The sequence below is a fragment of the Bison bison genome, unplaced genomic scaffold (assembly GCF_000754665.1).
Source record: "Bison bison bison isolate TAMUID 2011002044 unplaced genomic scaffold, Bison_UMD1.0 scf7180017854783, whole genome shotgun sequence".
NCBI lineage: Eukaryota > Metazoa > Chordata > Mammalia > Artiodactyla > Bovidae > Bison > Bison bison.
This window is the reverse complement of record NW_011485356.1, coordinates 119,813-124,644: the sequence shown is the minus strand read 5'-3', so window position 1 is coordinate 124,644 and position 4,832 is coordinate 119,813. Positions and strand designations below refer to the sequence as shown.

At 43.7% G+C, this 4,832-nt stretch overlaps 1 protein-coding gene across 1 annotated transcript in view; it reads left to right on the top strand.

Moving 5' to 3' along the window:
* The window catches only part of LOC105001134 (epithelial discoidin domain-containing receptor 1-like), a gene marked incomplete at its 5' end in the record, with an annotated part of 14,742 nt that overhangs the window by 7,673 nt on the left and 2,237 nt on the right, over positions 1–4,832 (top strand). The gene's annotated exons all lie outside the window — the stretch shown is intronic.

Here is a 4,832-nt window from a genome sequence, read left to right as displayed (position 1 = left end):
CTTCCCCGGACACGCTCTCATGCCTCCTTCCTGCTCCTCTCCTAGAAGCCCCTGCCGCCCACCCAGCTGGCCCTGTGGATGGGATCCTCTCTGACCTCCTTGAGCCATCCCTTGGGGAGGCTGGGAGAAGATATAGGGCAGACACTGGACCTGGCCCACTGGCGCACCTGGGCCCCACTGGACAACACTGGTACCTGGAGAGAAGGCTGCTGCCCCCAGCCTCTCTCTTTCCGTCACACACTGGACCCCACTGGCTGAGAATTTGGGAAGTGAGGAGGACAAGAAAGGGAGAAGGGGGTTCCCTTGTATCTCCTCCTGGAATTGCCCTCAGCTTTGGCCTTTCCCTCCTCCATCCTCTGAAACACTGGACTTGGGGGTGATCCCTACCCCCACCCTTCTGCCTCCCCACCTCCCACCTGCCGTGTTGTAGCTAGAACTTCTCCAAGCCTGTATGTTTCTGTGGAATAAGTATTGGGATTAGCGGGGAAACAGAGAGCAACGGCCTGTGGCCCTGGGGTTGGACATCTCTATTGTAGCTGCCACATTGGTTTTTCTATAATCACTTGGGGTTTGTACATTTTGGGGGGGGAGAGACACAGATTTTTACACTAATATATGGATCTAGCTCAATGCTATTTTAATCCCCTGCACTAGGCAGGTAATAATAAAGGTTGAGTTTTCCACAGCTGCGAGTGGGCTTCTTGGGGTTTTGTCAAAATTTGCCTCCCGCTCCCCCACAACCCATTTCCTTTCTTCCTTCCCCCCTTTTTTCCTTCTTCTCCCCATTCCATTTCCTAACGTGTTTTGCCCAGCAGAGTGTTCTGTTTCTTCAAAAGCCAGACCCTTGCCTGTGGGACCTAAGGTCCCACATGAACATGGAGGTCTGCAGGAAGCCTAGAGGGAGGCCTGACCCATGGACCCCTTTGGCAGTCTGGAGAGGTCTACTGATTCTTCCTCAGAATTATGTTTTAAAACCTGTTTAAAAAACATTACATATATTTGTACATACATATATGTAATATATATACACATATACAATTATGACTACATGTATATAAAACAGGAAAGCAATTGAAAGTTGACCAAAATGTTAATAAAAGATATAGTAATGTGTGCTGCTTTAAAAAATACTTAAGAAGAAGACCTAGCACAGGTATAATAATTACTGACATTTTCAAAAAAGTAATGAGCATAAATGATATTCTGAGATTTCTACAGCTGTAGTGGGAAAGGAAAATAGCCATGGTGTCTATCAGTGACAAGTCACAGGTACTGCTAATATACTGGGGCTTTTGCTCAGTCATACTTGGAGGAAATGCTAAGTTTCAGTTAGAGGATAATAAAAATAGAGGTGTAATTTTTTTCTTGCCGAGATTCTAGGAAACCCTCCCACATCTTAGATCCCTGGGTCTGGAAGCCACAAGTAGAGAATCCCTGGATTAGACTGATCAAGTGTGCAAATAACCCAACAGGTGTGAACTATTTGAGAGCCAAACCAAGAGCATAAATGATCTCAGAGGCCTGGAAGAATGAGCCACAGCCACCAGGAAAATGTTTAACAAAGAGTTCAAATTTGGTTGGAATGAAAACAAAATATTCACTGTAAATATTGTAAAAGGCAGACCCATCTTGATGGCAGTTCATGTGAAATAAAGACACTGGGTCTCAGTTGATGACATTCACAAAATGAGTTAACTGGATAATGGAGTGACAATAAAGATAATTTAGGTTGTATTAATAGGCCCTTGGGGTTCCAGGTCACAGATCTGAGACCTGCTGGAAACTACACAGGTCAGATCACTATGACCCACAATTTAAGATAAGCACTGACAGAACGAAGAACTCCCAAACCTCTGACCTTGTAAGTCTTAAGCTCTACACCTATGCAATCACCTTGGGTTCATTTGAATTTAAGTCTCAGCAGGTTCAAACCTGCTGCTTGTCTGTGGTTTTCTGAGAGCTGCACAAGACCAAAACCTGGGGATCATCCTTACACCCCTTTTCCCCTACTCTCATCTCCCAAGTCCAGTCTACCAAGAAGCTCTGTTGCCTTTGCTTCCCCAATTCCCCTTAAATATATCATTTCTGTTTCCATCCCCATCGGGACACATGCTACCTCCGTCTTGCCTGGACCACTGCAGTAATCTCCCAGGATCTGTTTCTGTTCCTCTCTGGTTTGTTTAAGCCAGTGTGATCTTTAGGCATGCAAATCTAAACCCACTCCTTTATTCCAAACCCTTTAATGGCTCCCCATGGACCTCAAAATAGAACAAAATTTTGGGCAAGTTTGCTCCCCTACCCCTACTTTGTGCACTACTGGCCTTCTTTCAGTCCCTCCAATGGACACAGTCCTTCCTGCCACATGGCATTTGCAGCTTGCTGTTCCTCCACCTGGAACATACTTCCCTGGTGTTTTTGCCTTGTTAACTCCTGCTTGTCCTTCAGTAACCTTCCCTGACTTGCCCAACCAGGTCAAATCCCCTCTTGATGCTCTCAGAGCACATGACTCCTTTGTAGCACTACAGGTATGAATTTACATGTTTTTAGTTATTTTTTAGAAAATAATGACAATGCTACTTACTGAGCACCCTCTATGTGCCAGGCTGTTGTTCAATTGCTCAGTTGTGTCCAACTCTTTGCCACCCCGTGGACTGCAGCACGTCAGACTTCTTTGTCCTTCACTATCTCCCAGAGTTTGCTCAAATTCATGTCCATTGAGTAGTGATGCCATCCAACCATCTCATCCTCTGTCGTCCCCTTCTTCTGCCTTCAATCTTTCCCAGCATAAGGGTCTTTTCTGGTAAGTTGGCTCTTCACATCAGGTGGCCAAAGTATTGGAGTTTCAGCTTCAACATCAGTCCTTCCAATGAATATTCAGGACTAATCTCCTTTAGGATTGACTGATTTGATATCCTTGCAGTCCAAGGGACTCTCAAGAGTCTTCTCCAACACCACAGTTCAAAAGCATCAATTCTTCGACACTCAGCCTTCTTTATGGTCCAACTCTCATATCCATACATGACTACTGGAAAAACCATAGCTTTGACTAGATGAACCTTTGTTGGCAAAGCAATGTCTCTGCTTTTTAATATGCTATCTAGGTTGGTTATAGCTTTTCTTGCAAGGAGCAAGCATTTTTTAATTTTATGGCTGCAGTCACCATCTGCAGTGATTTTGGAGCCCAAAAAAATAAAGTCAGCCACTGTTTCCACTGTTTCCCCATCTATTTGCCATGAAGTGATGGGACTGGATGCTGTGATCTTCATTTTTTTGAATGTTGAGTTTTGAGCCAGCTTTTTCACTTTCCTCTTTCACTTTCATCAAGAGGCTCTTTAGTTCCTCTTCACTTTCTGCCATAAGGGTTGTATTATCTGCATATCTGAGGTTATTGGTATTTCTCCCGGCAGTCTTGATTCTAGCTTGTGCTCCATCCAGCCCAGCATTTCAAATGATGTACTCTGCATATAAGTTAAATAAGCAGGGTGACAATATATAGCCTTGATGTACTCCTTCCCCAATTTGGAACCAGTTCATTGTTCCACAGCCAGTTCTAACTCTTGCTTCTTGACCTATGTACAGGTTTCTTAGGAGGCAGGTCAGGTGGTCTGGTAGTCCCATCTCTTTAAGAATTTTCCACAATTTGTTATGATCCACACAAAGGCATTAGCATAGTCAATGAAGCAGAAGTAGATGTTTTTCTGGAGTTTTATATCTTAGTTAATTCAACATAGGAAGTAGTTATTGCCATTTCGCAGAGAAGAAAAACCTCTGTTAGGTTAGCAATATGCCCAGGGTAGCACAGCTGGGAAACAGAAAAACTGATGGCGAACAGCCTGTCAGCTCCTGGCTCTGTTCCTTCTCTCCAGGTCACCTGAGGGGGAAAAGACATGAGCTCTCCATTACCCATCATAGGAAGTTTTCATACACAGAGTGGATAGCCCTAGTCAGGGAGCTCTTTCCATAATCGCAGCTCCAAGGAGCCCAGGCTGATTTTCCTCCTGAAGACCAGTTCTAGGAACTCAGACTGTGCTCAGCTGGACATCGGACCCCTTGCATCCCTTAAAGCAGGACTCTCCAAGAGAATTCTGTGATCAAGGTCTACAACTGCACCATCTAATAGGTAGCTGCTAGCTACATGCAGCTATTATTTGAAATGCTGCTAATGTGACTGAGAAACTGAATTAAAAATTTTATTTTAGTTAATTTAAAGAGCCACAGGTGACTAGCAGCTCCTGTTCTGGACAGTGCAGACTTAGTTTTCCCTACATGTAATGTAGGGAACCATGATCCAGTCCACCCAGCTCCCCTTGCTTGTTCTGATTAAAATGAAGTATATGGCCTATTTCAGTTTTACACACACGTAAATGCACACTGGAGTAGGTGTGCCACTTTGTAATCTACTTTTCTCTCTGTCATTATAGGTGGTCCACAGTTCAGGCCAGGACACAGTGACCTCCTCTGCAAGTGTTGCCTGGTATTCTATATTTCAACTACCCACATTTTATCTAACCAGTTCCCAGTGATAAACATTTGGGCTGTTTCCAATGTTTTTAGGCTACAACAACAAACACAGTTTAGTAAACATCTTTGCATGTATATCTCTCTACACATGTGGGAGAATTTCAGTGTGCTACCTTCCTAATGGGGAGTTGCTAGGTCAAAGGATAATCATTAAAACCATTGGTATATACTGCCAAATTACCCTTAGAAGGGTATGCCTATGTCAACTTTCCACAAAAGTATTATGAATATGGTCAAGTGCTCATGTATACTGAACCAACAGTGAGGTTGTCATTATTACTATCATTGCTAACTGGACATTATTTATTTAA